This window comes from Gossypium hirsutum, chromosome D07 (genome assembly GCF_007990345.1).
Source record: "Gossypium hirsutum isolate 1008001.06 chromosome D07, Gossypium_hirsutum_v2.1, whole genome shotgun sequence".
Classification (NCBI taxonomy): Eukaryota; Viridiplantae; Streptophyta; class Magnoliopsida; order Malvales; family Malvaceae; genus Gossypium; species Gossypium hirsutum.
In genome coordinates, this window is record NC_053443.1 from 30,204,126 (window position 1) to 30,217,456 (window position 13,331).

The 13,331-nt window shown below is 33.2% G+C and overlaps 1 long non-coding RNA gene across 3 annotated transcripts; it reads left to right on the plus strand.

The window, feature by feature from the left end:
- Positions 1-1,006: 1,006 nt before the first annotated feature.
- LOC107954928 (uncharacterized) lies at positions 1,007-2,484 on the plus strand. 3 transcript variants are annotated; one of them, XR_001699758.2, is made up of 3 exons: positions 1,155-1,407; positions 1,594-1,820; positions 1,981-2,484. It is a non-coding gene; the product is annotated as an uncharacterized lncRNA (long non-coding RNA). The 3 variants fall into 3 exon arrangements; XR_001699757.2 differs by having other exon boundaries at positions 1,160-1,407; positions 1,532-1,820; XR_001699756.2 differs by having other exon boundaries at positions 1,007-1,820.
- The last annotated feature ends 10,847 nt before the right edge of the window (positions 2,485-13,331 follow it).

Here is a 13,331-nt window from a genome sequence, read left to right on the forward strand (position 1 = left end):
CCTACCTAATGGCGTTTAAAGCTTAAAGGATTCAAAAATGCTGAGACAGAGCCCAAAGCTCAAGGTGGGTGACCTTGGAAACCTCCCCTCCAGGGAATCTATACACGTTTTGTTCTGTTTTGTCAAAGCCCTAATTATTAAATTACAAAACCAACTAATTCCTCTTTTAATACCTTGTTTATAGGGCAATAAACGGGCCACTTAAAAATAGGTTTATTGCACATATCTCCCTAGACTATGATTCAATTTTATATTCATCTCAAACTTTAAAATTCTTTATTGAGTCTCAAAATATTAATACCATATCAATTAAATTATTTTGTTAGCTTGGACGTTATAAGTCAATTTAGATACGATGTGTTTTAGGATTTAAGGCTAGTTTCGGATTTAAAGTTTAAGATTTTAAACACAATAAAATTTTGATCATGTCATATTTCAATTTATTTAAGGTTCAAATTGACAATGACCTAATTGATATGATATCATACTTTGAAACTCAATCATATTGCTTTGAAGTTTGAGATTAATTTAAAATGTCAAATTTAGACATCAACGTTTATATTTTTCGTCAATTTAACTCTTATTCTTTTATTAAGTTAAAGTTAACTACTAACCTTTCGAAAAGAGTATTATGCCAATTTAAAATCTCTATAATCCATCCATCCATACATGCACATACATTCTAAAACTATGATATATTTATTGTTAAAATTTTTAAAATTACTTATTCAATCCTTTTTAATTAAAATAAAGTATCAATAAATTTATTAGCATTAAAATTAAAGTTATCATTAAAGTGAAATTTCTAATAGATTAAAATATTAATAAAATATATTACCATCACCACTAACATTAACATTAAAGTCCTTATTAGAATGAAATTACTTAACTGATTATTTTTATTAAATTAAACATAACTAATTTTTCTATCAATTATTATATATATATGAAATTATTTTCAGATTGGGCTTGTATTAATAAGATAAAACAAACTGCGAAGAATAATAGTACATATCTATTAACCTAAGAAAGCGGCCCAATATTGTAAAAGGCCCAAAATAAAATAAATAAACTTTCAATAAACGGCCCAGAAGATTTCATATGGCCAAAAACTAAGCAAAATATCTAAATATTACTATAGAATAATCTAGAACGACATTTAATGTGCCGAACCAGTGCCCAATTAGAATTTGCTGAAATCTGTCATCCTATCTTTCTATCATTTCACTGCCTAGTTGACGATTTCAATCTTCAGAAAGCTTTTCTTCTAAAAACATTTCATTTTCCTTTTTTGTTTTGAAGCTTTCTCTCTTCCTTTCTTCATCTCTTGAAACTTTCCTAGTCTGGTTCACACACCCAATCGAACTTTTTTTGTTTTTCGGCATGCTCAGGGATCTCCATTTCCAGGTATATCTCTTATTTTCTTTTTAGAGTTTCTATTGCAAGAAGATGTGCAAGAGTATTTGCAGATCTCGGTGTATATTTGAATCTGATATTATTGGAACCATTTATCTTCTGCTGGATATCATAGATATATGCCCCTACCAGTGACCGATCTTGACCCTTTGTGTTGCATTTCTTTATTATTGCGAGGGAATCTCTTTCGAAGATGATTGACTGCCATCCCTTTTCGACTCCTATTTGAACTGCTTTCCAACAGGCTATTGCTTCAGCTGCAAATGCAAAGGTTATATCATTATGGATCTCTGAGCAGGATAAAAGAACTTTTCCTTCCGCATCTCTAACCACAATACCTGAAGTCGAACGATTTTGACTCTCGTTGTATGCACTGTCGAAGTTAATCTTGATGAACTCACAAGGTGGGTGTCTCCATCTTCTGTTTTCTATTACTTTTACTGATTTTTTTTCGAAATCAGTAAGTTCAGTAACGTAGTTACTAATGAAGTTTGCAATTTCCTTTCCATTACTAACTCTTTTCTCATGTATTCTTTTATTTCGATCTCTCCATATGGCCCAAAGTGCGCAACAGAAAAGGCGACATTGACAAGGGGTGAACTACTCAAACACCCAAGTAAGCCACTGTACGAAGTCTATGTTTTGAATCATTATAATATTCTGAAGTGATAGTGTTGTCCATACTTCCACTATAATAGGACATTCTCGGAATAAATGATCCATTGTTTTAGCTCTTTCTCCACATCGGGGGCAGCTTGTGTTGGCTGCCAACTTCCTGTACTGCATATTTACCTTTGTAAGCAAATAATTCCATGATAGTCTCCAGATTGTAATCTTATTTTTATTGGTAGATTTAGGCTCCAAAGTTTTTTTTTTAAATTTCCTGTAGATGGTTTGTAAAGCGTAAGCTCTAAGATTTTCATTAGAACTCTGTAATAGTTTATAGGCACTTCGGACCGAGAATTCACCCGACAATTCACCCCTCAGATGAGGAAGTCCTCGTGACATGTTCATGCCAAAGGGATTGGATTCTTGTAGCGTCTTCTTCTATGAAGGTGTTATTTAACATATCCCTCTTCCAAATTCTATTATTGCTATTAATCAACTCGTTTACTTTAAAGTCACGCATAGAATTGATGGCTGTAGATAATCTAAAATTAACTGCATCTGGAATCCAAGCATCATCATTAATGGATATATTAGTACCCATACCAACCCTCCAGCATAGTCCTTTTGTCAATATAGCTTTAGCTGCCCAAATGCTTTTCCACACATAAGAGCAAGAATTTCTTAAACGGGAATTTAAAAAATGGTCATTTGGAAAATATTTGGCTTTAAGTACTTGCGTAACGAGAGCATTCTGGTTATTAATAATCCTCCATCCTTGTTTAGCTAATAAGGAAATATTAAATTGAGCCATATTTCTAAAACCATACCCCCTCCTCTTTAGGGCTACACATAACCTTCCATTGGCACTAGTGAATTCCTTTCCTTCATTTACCTTTTTGCCACCAGAATCTAGCAAAAATATTTTCAAACTCCCCACATAGTGATTTTGGTAAAAGAAAGCATGCCATAGCATAAGTTGGTATTGCTTCAAGTACAGATTTTATGAAAACCTCTTTTTTTCCCTTGAAATAGAAGTCGTGTACTATATTTTTTAATCCTCTACTTAACCCTATCCTTAAGGTTTTGAAAAGATTCCTTCTTTTGTCTTCCTACTACATTAGGGAGTCCTAAATATTTTTCTATATTTGTCTAGCGCCTTACTCCCATTTCAGTCGAGATGTTTTCTTTGTCCCCTTCCGCTGTATTAGAGCTAAAGAAAATCGTGGATTTATTAAAATTCACGCATTGGTCGAAGCAAATCTCATATTCCCTCAAAATATCTTTTAAAATCTCTGTTCCTCTCTTTGTAGCTTCCCCAAACAAAATACAATCATCTGCGAACCGTAAATGTGAAATCGTCGAGCCTGTTCTGCTAGTCTTAACTTCTTTTATCGAACCCTCTTTTGTTGCCAGCTTGATCAAGGACGAAAGTCTCTTACTAAAAATCAGAAAAAGAAACGGACTAAGTGGGTCACCTTGTCGGAGTCCTTTAGTAGGTTTAAAAACATTGCCTCTCCTCCCATTGATGGTCACTACATAAGAGACTGTAGAAATACATCTCAAAACTAGTGACACCCATTCCTCTATAAAACCCATATGAATCATTACTTCTTTTAAAAATGCCCACTCAACTCTATCATAAGCTTTACTCATGTCTAGCTTCACTGCCATGGATCTCTTTTCCCCATTCGTTTTTGGCGTAACTTATGTAGAATTTCATAGGCTATCAGCACATTGTCAGATATTAGCCTTCCCGGAACGAATGCACTTTGAGCACTGTCAATACATCTTCCAAAAAATTCCTGAATATGATTAACAATTGTTTTGGGTACAATTTTGTATATAACTGTGCATAGGCTAATGGGTCTGAAATTAACAAGCCTTATGGGATTGGAGATTTTTGGGATAAGCACTATTTCAGTTAGGTTTAAAAATTTGAAATCTTTACCGTCATTTAAAACTTCTAAGCAAAAAGTTTCAACATCTTTACCCACAATGTGCCAGAATTTTTAAAAGAATAGTGCCGAAAAGCCATCGTAGCCTGATGCTTTAGTAGGTCCCATTCCTTTCACTGCAAAGAAGACCTCTTCTGTCGTATATTTTGCCAATAAAGCTATGTTGATATCTAAAGAAATGCTATTATCAATGCCTGTTAAAAGATGGGATAAATTTCCTACTCGATTAGACAAAAACAGATTCTGGAAATACTTTGTAGCAGTCTTATTTATTTCTGATTCCTCAAAAATCTCCTTTCCATCATCTGTGTCCAGCCTGTTTATTGTGTTGGTTCGTTTCCACATTGAGGCATATTTGTGAAAAAAGGTCGTATTCTTATCCTCTAGTTGAAGCCAATTAGCCCATGCTCTTTGTTCCCAATACATTTCATCTTTATCAATACATTTCTCGTATCAATTATCTATGCCATTGTATCATCATCTCTTTCTTTCTGCATTAAAATTTTTAACTCCTTTGTGAGCTTGTACTTCAATCCTTCTTGTACCTTCTTTATTGATTTTTCCCATCTTGTCAAACCGATTTATAGTCTTTCATTTTTTTCAAAAATATATTCGTTTGATGACTCATATATTTTTTAATCTCCTATTCAATCGATTCCTACATGGTCCACCATGCCTCAAATTTAAATCTTAGGGTCCCCTTGAAATTGTTTCCATTAGTTGTGCTGATAAAAAGGAGGCAATGATTTGAAAGTGAAGACATTAAATGGTGTATATTGCCTCTTAGAAAGAGCTTCATCCATTTTTCATTTGCAACACCCCTATCCAGTCTTTCTCTAATATTTGTTTCCGGTAGATTCCCTCTTTCCCATGTATACCATACTCCCATATAGCCCACATCTATGAGTTGGCATTCTTCTAAAACCTCACAGAATGCTGCCATTCATTTCTCCTCCCTCAGCTGGCCTCCCCTTTTTTAAAAGAATATATTATTTCATTAAAATTCCCACTCACTAGCCAAGGATGATCTTGTTCCTGGCCCAAAGTTCTTAGTAAATTCCATGAGGCATTTTTATTGTGTATATAAGGTGACCCATAAAACCCTGTGAATCTCCATTCTTTACTAACACCTTCTTCTTTGATCAACACATCAATATAACTCGTTAAGAAAGTTTTTAGACGAGCCTAGATTTCTTCTTTCCATGCCAGATAGATCCCACCACGCATACCTTCTGCTCCTACATCAAACCCATTCATAAAACTACACCTCCTCCTACTTTTTCCATATGTCTTTTATTAACTTTAGTCTTCATGAAGAAGACCATTTGGGGGTTATATTGCTTCAGTAAAAATCGAAGCCTTCGCTCTGGCCGTGGATTCTCCATTCTACGGACGTTCTAACATATAATTTTCATTGCGTCCGGTTGGCTTGCCTCTTGGCAGCCACCGATCTATTTTGGTTGGGGTTTTCTACCGACAAATTTGTTCCAGCCTTACTTATTAAATCTTGTCCATCATGTCTCATCCTTTTTGCTGCATCTTCCTGGATCTCTTCTATACCGTAATCATCATCTTCAATCTCTGCCAATTTTCTTTTCTTCAGTTTGCTTTCTGCACCATAATATTTCATCACTTTCGTTGATTCAATTATTTTCCAACTAGATTTCCTGATTGGTTTCAGCATATCTTCATCTGTATTATTCCTCCTTGTCTTTTTTCTAACGATTTCCCCTTCCTTTTGCATCTTTATCACTTTTTCTGCTACTGTCAACCGAGAATCATCTTGTACTTCTTGAGTCATATCACTTCTTTTTCCACTGTGTGAGTGCGTTTCCTGATTCTCCTTGATACTTCCTATATACGAACACTGTGGTTGCAGCTTTTTTGATAGAGCATTAAACTTTAAACTCTCCCTTCCAAGCAAATTTAATTCTGCTTTTAAAGCCAAAGAGAAAGGTGAATATTCTCTAATTTTGTTTTCTTCTGCAGGTTTTATTACTGTATATTCTTGGAGACCATGCCCCGTTCTTCCACAACCAAAACAAAATGTCGATAATTTCTCATACTTGAAAGAAATTCAAAATCTATTTCCATTATCTATTGAGACAAATATACCCATACGAAGGGGTTTTTGTACATCTAATTTAATTCTAATGCGACAAAACTCACCATTAACTTCAGATCTGAGAATGCCTCCAAAAGTAACCCCTATAGCATGCAAGAGATCTTTTTTTTTTATCAAATTCTGGTAAGCACAACCCAATCTTGATCCAAAACGGGGATGAAACAAGCCTGATTTGATTTCTTTCCATCGGTTTAGTCAATCGATCAAAGATAACTAAGTTCTTCCTGAACAACCATGGCTGACCTTCCATAACAGTTTCTAAATCTTCCTCAAACTCAAACATAATCAAAAAAAGGTTTTGCCCTACCAATTAGATCTCAAACTTTTTCTTTGTTTTCCAAATACTCTTCATCTGTGCCTTGAAGCTGTCCGGATTGTAGGATTTCTCTGTCCAAATAGTGTAGATTAGAGTTGGCTTGTCGTTTGGTTCCACCATCGAGCTTTTGACCGATAGTTGAATAAGTTCCTCTGCCAATAGGGAGACCTTGTCTCCCCCAAACCCGTCGTTGCCACCACTTTCCGTCATCCCAAACTGCAGCAGCCACTGTTTTCGCTAGGATACCAAGGAGAGCACTCTTGGCTACTAGGGTTTCACTCTTATTATTATATATATATATTTATTTACATTGAATTGAAAGTATTTTTTGTTAAGGTAAAATACTAAGAAAAAATAAAAGCATATTTTCTCTTCAAAAATTTTAAAATTAATTATTATTTTTTATTGAAATAAAACATTAATTGTTTTTATTACTATTTAATTAAAGTCACTATTAAAGTAAATCTCCTTAAATGATCATTTTTATTAATTAAATATTAACTAAATTTTTATGTTAATTTCTTATAATTAAATTGAATTGAATTTTTTTATTAAAATAAAATATTAATAAATTGTATTTTTTTAGTTAGTTTGCTCTTTTGGCAAGTATTTTTCTTACTGTTTCTTTTCAGCTTTCTTTTTGGTTCCTTCTAGTTTTTCAATCTGTCTTCTTCAGAATTCTTGTTAACTTTTCTTTGTCATTTTCTTGTTTGTGCTCTGGATCAATTGGTGTTTGGGTTTATTGGTTTCTAATCTAGGGTGCAGTGTACATCGCTCACCATGAAGACCGAATGGCTAACTTGCAGATTGATGATGGGGAGGAGGCCTGGGAAGTGAACGTCGAGGAAAGGGAATATGGTCCCAATGATGGGTTTTGCCTTGTTGGGTGTTTTCTAACCTCTGGTGTAGTCCAATTTCAAACGATGCATTATATGGTTGTGAACCTTTGGCATCCATTGGGGGTGTGTGTGTCTATCTCAAATTTAGGGGAGAAACGATATCTATTTAAATTCCTTTATGGTATTAACATTGATCAGATAGTGGATAGGGCATCGTGGACTTTCAATAATCATCTTTTGGTTTTCTACCAGATTGATAATGATGAGAACCCTTTGCAAGTTCCTCTGTATTTTACTGATTTCTAAGTTTAGATACATGATCTCCCAAGCGGGTTAATGTCGAAAGCAATGGCAAAGCAAATCAGTAATTTTATTGGTCTATTTCTTGAATACAATGTGAAATCGCTAAGTCGGGATTTCAAATTTTTATGTGCATAAGGGTATGAATCGATATTCGTAATCCTTTGAAGAGAAAAAGAAAGATTTCCTTCTCTAAGGGTAGTTTTGTTTACGTCAAGTTTTTTTAATGAAAAACCGCCATTATTTTGCTTCATGTGTGGTCGTCTTGGCCACGGTGAAAACTTTTACCCTCATAAGATTACAATTGGAAAGTAGAAGGTTAGTTTTGGTTGGGATGTGTAGCTCCCTAGCAAGCTACCCCACCCACAAGTGTTTGGCTAAGGGAGGAAAACAATTTGAATTTTGTTAAATTTGAGGAGATAAGGAGGGATATTGGGAGTAATGATAGGAATTATCTTAATTCAATTTTTTCCAAGATGTAAAATAAAATTTAGGGATCAATTCAGTTCGTGGATCACGAGGGAAATAGACTGAACTAAATTCAGTGAGTGGACCTAATGGTATGGACAGTGATGTGAAAGATCTCTAAATTGACCCAACAAATGGTAAGAAGCAACCCAATATGTCAACTATGGTGCCAAGTGTTTTAGACCAGATTGATTCGTCCAACGCTAATTTGGGGCAAACCTCTACCTACCATGTTATAACAATAGACTTTGCAGTGCAAGGTCGCCAAGCTTAATAAAAATCTTAAGCTAGAAAGTCCATAGGTTGGGGGTCTGTTGTCCGTTCGTCAATTTCAACGTATGCTTAGAAAAATTAGTCCCCAATATTCAAACTAAGTTTGTTAGCTAGGAAGGATTAACTCGTCATCGACGACAGGGAGGTTGAATCGGCCTTTGAGAAGTTGTGGTAGAAGCAATAAAAATGTTGCAACAAAGAACACAAGAATTTATAGTGATTTGGCCCCAATTGCCTACTTCACTACCTTAGCTTTCCACAACTAAGTTCACTAATTTGACAACCTTTGAGGATAATGTTTAATCTTACAATCTCTCTTAAGACTTATACCCCAAAATCTTAAGATACAACTCTCTTAAAGTTTCTACCCAAACCTTAAGAATGAACCCTTTCTCAAAGAGAAATAAATAAGCAAACAAACTTAGAAGATCAGGATATTTTCCAATTAAGCACAAATACAAAGAAGGAGACTTGAGCTAAATGAATACAATAAAAGCTCACAAATGCCTACAAGAAAATGTAAGAAAAAAAATTAAACTCTAGATTATTTTGATTTATCTTTTAAGCTCTAGGTATGTAAGAATAAAGTATCAATAAATTTATTAGCATCAAAATTAAAGTTATTATTAAAGTGAAATTTCTAATAGTTTAAAATATTAATAAAATATATTACCATCACCATTAACATTAACATTAACATTAAAGTCCTTATTACAATGAAATTACTTAACTGATTATTTTTATTAATTTAAACATAACTAATTTTTCTGTCAATTATGATATATATATTTATTTACATTGAATTGAAAGTATTTTTTTATTAAGGTAAAATATTAATAAAAAATAAAAGCATATTTTCTCTTTGAAAATTTTAAAATTAATTATTAATTTTTATTGAAATAAAATATTAATTATTTTTATTACTATTAAATTAAAGTCCCTACTAAAGTAAAATTTCTTAAATGATTATTTTTATTAATTAAATATTAACTAAATTTATAACAACCCGTTTTTCAGTGGTGTTGGAAACAGTGGTTTTTAAGCCACAAATCCGACGAGTAAGTTTGTAAATATTATTATTTAATATTTACATGTCAAATATGGTTTTATAAAGGTTTTTGATATGATAATTTATGCTATATAAACAATTAATTAAGTTCAAGTGGTAAGACCTTAAAGTCAAGTAGTTTTAGAAAATGAGGTATCAGGACTTCGTTTCTATAAATTGAACCATAAATATTTTTATAAATATTTACGAAGTGTTATTAAGGTTGTATTAAAGCTTCGCTAAAAAAATTTAACGTTTAGATAGTTAATTAATTAAAAAGGACTAAATCATAAAGGATGTAAAATTTGATTACTATTAGATTTGAGTGATTAAATGGCTTAATGAATAAAGGTAAACGGACTTAAATGGTAATTAAAACATTTAAGGAGTTAGTGGACAAATATAGACATGGATTTTGTGTTTTATTTAATTATTAACCAAAATTAAAATGGTAATTTGATAAATTAAATTAAATTAAATTAAACAAAAGTTTTTATCATCTTCTCAAAGCCTTCATCATCGAATTGTAAAAGGGGGGAAGAAGCCTTTTTTAAGCTTGGAGGTTTTGGAAAGTTCAAATGCTAGCATGGTATGTCGTTTTAGCCCCGTTTTTAATAATTTTTATGTTTTGAGATTGTTGCAACTAGGTCCAACTAGCCCGTACCTTCATTTTTTTAACTATTAAAGATTTTGAATGTTACCATTGATAAATATTTGTGATTTTAGATGTTAAATTATGAATTTGAGGTATTAGTTATTATTTATAAGTATTTTGTTATGTGATTTTGGGTGAATTTAACGATTAGGGATTAAATTATTGAAATAGTAAAAATACAAGAACTTGATGTGAAATTTTTGCAAATATGGGTTGTAATGGAAGCTATGAACATCCAGTTGGCATGGGTTTTCAATAAAAATGGTTAATTTGCATGTTTTAGGCTTAGGGACTAAATTGAATAAAAGTAAAATATTCGGGAAATTTTGTAAAAATGTAAAAAATGAATAAATTGCATAAAATGAATTATTTTTACTATCTAAATTAATGAATTGAATGAAATTATTAATTTAGATCAAGAACGAGTGAAAAATCGAAGAGAAGGGAAAATTATCAAATAGCTCTTGTACTTTGACATTTCTGCAATTTAGCCAGGTAAGTTCGTATGAACTATAATCACTTAAATGTTTATTAAATTGAATATTTAATGTGTTGTTCTAATGTAAATGAATTAATATATATATATGATTATGTCCATATTATGACGAATTGACGATTATTGATCCCCGTTTGAACATTAGGAATATATAGGATACAAATGACATGTCATTAGGGTTTCTATGTTTCGAGTTTTGGTCTTGAATGTCCTACCGATGGTTGAGGTCCTGCATTTGTTGCAGGTACTCCATAGCTCGTGTGAGCAGTATTGTGTAGCTTACATTTCGACCCACAGCTTGTGTGAGTAGGCCTATTTCACAGCTAGTGTGAGCAACGATGTAAAGGAAAAGGAAAAGAATGGTTTCAACAAGATGTTTAGCACACTTTGTGTGAGCTTTCCGCATATCTGATATTATTCTAAGTGGTTCAACGGGCATGAAAAGGAAAGGAACGATGAGAATTCAAATGACTTATGTCATGAAAACTATGAAAAAGAATAAAAAGGAAATGTTCAATGAAAGTATGTCTATGTTCATGAAATTGATGATTTCAAGTGATGTGGTTCATGTTTAATGAATTATCTTATGTTAATTCAAATGAATTATAAATTGATGCACTAACATGTATTGTTGATGATGCTTAGGCTAGTGCCAAGCTATTGGTTGGATTGTATAATGTTTTATTTTAAAGTTATGCATTGAAATAGTAAGTGTCCAAATGGAAATATGCTTATGTTCATGAAAGGGTGGTATGAATCAAAATATGTATTTTCTAATGAAATGGGTTATCATGTGGTTGATGATTATGCTTATGTCTTGTATTATGCAAATGAAACAGGTAGAAAAGGTAACGAAATGGTAAGTTCATAATTGAAATGTAATATGAAGAAAAAGGGATTGATGAGAGAATGATATACTTATATGTGAGAAATATACTAATTCATGAAACTGATGTTGTTATTTAAGTTTATGCTAAGTAAATGGAATAGGAAGTAAGTAAAGAAAGTAGTTCATAGTTTTATAAAAAGGTTAATGATGATGTAATATGTGTAATAAAATCCCATGGTGTTAGGAATTAAAATCCCATATGATGGTGATAGACTTACTCATTTGTGAGTTGATGGTTATGTAGTTGATAAATCTTGAGGCACTAATATAGGTTTATGTTTAAATTATAAAGTTCATTTTTGAAATAGAATGTTATGTTTAAATTTTATACGAGCTGACTAAGTATTCATTGCTTACGTAGTTATTTTCCTTTACTTTACAGATTATTAGAAGCTCGACCGGTTTGGAAGCTCGTAGGAGATTTATCACACTATCCAGTGATTATATCAGTAGTTTTAATGTGTTGGTCAAGGTTATAATGGCATGTATAGGTGGACTTATGTTTAATAATTTAGTTGTTATGTTTGGCATGTATATATGGTATTATGGTTGGTGTGCTTTTGGCACTTTAATACCTTGATGGATGGTTTTTTTATGGTTAAGTTGATGCATGTTGGAATGACCAATTTGGTATGTGATGGTATGCTTATTATGTGGCTAAATTAGGTTATGTTTTGATATGGTTATGAGCCATACGAATTGGTATGAATATGGTCAATTATGCATATGATTAGGTATATTTGATTGTTTTTGTTTGAGGTGCCTATACAGCTTATTGGTTGGATGGTTAAATGGCTTATTGAATTGGTCTTATTATGCATGATTTGGGTACATTTCAAGGTCTTGATTATATGTGCAAGTTGCTTGAAGGTTCATGTTTGAATGGGTAAAAGAAATTACTTGATTTTGGTCATTTTCTTGTCCACACGGCCTAAGACACGGGTGTGTGTCTTAGCCGTGTATAACACATGGCCATACGACATGACTGTGTGTCCCCTGTAGGTTTTAAATGTTGCTTTTCAAAAGTAATACGTCCTAGCACACAGGCGTATGAGGACATTTCGAGTGTTACACGGCCTAGCACACAAGCGTGTGGCTTGGTCGTGTGACCCAAGTTAAAGAGTTACACGGGTACGAACATGGGTTAGGACACGGCCATGTGTCCCTATTTTGATTGTTACATGGCCTGGCCACAGGGCCGTGTGACCCCTGCTGTGTGAATTTTTCTAACTTTTTCCTTCATCTTCCAAATGTTTCTGATTTAGTCCTGAATCGTTTCTAAAAATTTTCTAAGGCCTTGAGGGCTCGAATAAGAGACATATGCATGTGTATGAATGAATTATACTATGGTTAATGAAATTTTTGGAGATGAATGTTTTAAGTTACATTTTCACGGTAATGCTCTGTAGCCTTGTTTCGGCGACGAATACGGGCTAAGGGTGTTATAGAAAGAAAGAAAGAAAGAAAAATCAAATTTTGATGAAAAACGAGGATGACGGTGACGGTGGTCTGGTGATGGTCCCGGTGAGGTGAGAAAAATATAAAAAAAGGGGGGAAAAGGGTTCAATCACAAAGTTAAGAGAAAAGAGAAAAGAAAATTAGTAGAGGAGAATGGGTTTCCCGTGGAGGTTCACGGCGGTTCACGGTGGCGATGGTGGTGGTGAGGGGTGGTAACCAAAAGAAAAGAGAAGGAGAAGAGAATATTGAGAAGTGGTGTCAAGCTGGTGAAACTATAGCCCACTGTGGATGAATTTTAAGTGGTGGTTGAAGGCGGTGGCTGTTTGTCAAATGGAGAGAAAATGGAGGTGAAAGAAAATGAAAAAAAAAAGAGAATATGGGAGAAATGAGAGATGTAGGGACGACAATGGGTGTGTCTAGCTTGGTCAACAGTTACCAGGTTCAATGAATCACATCAAATAGGCAAGATGAGAGGTTTTGGCAA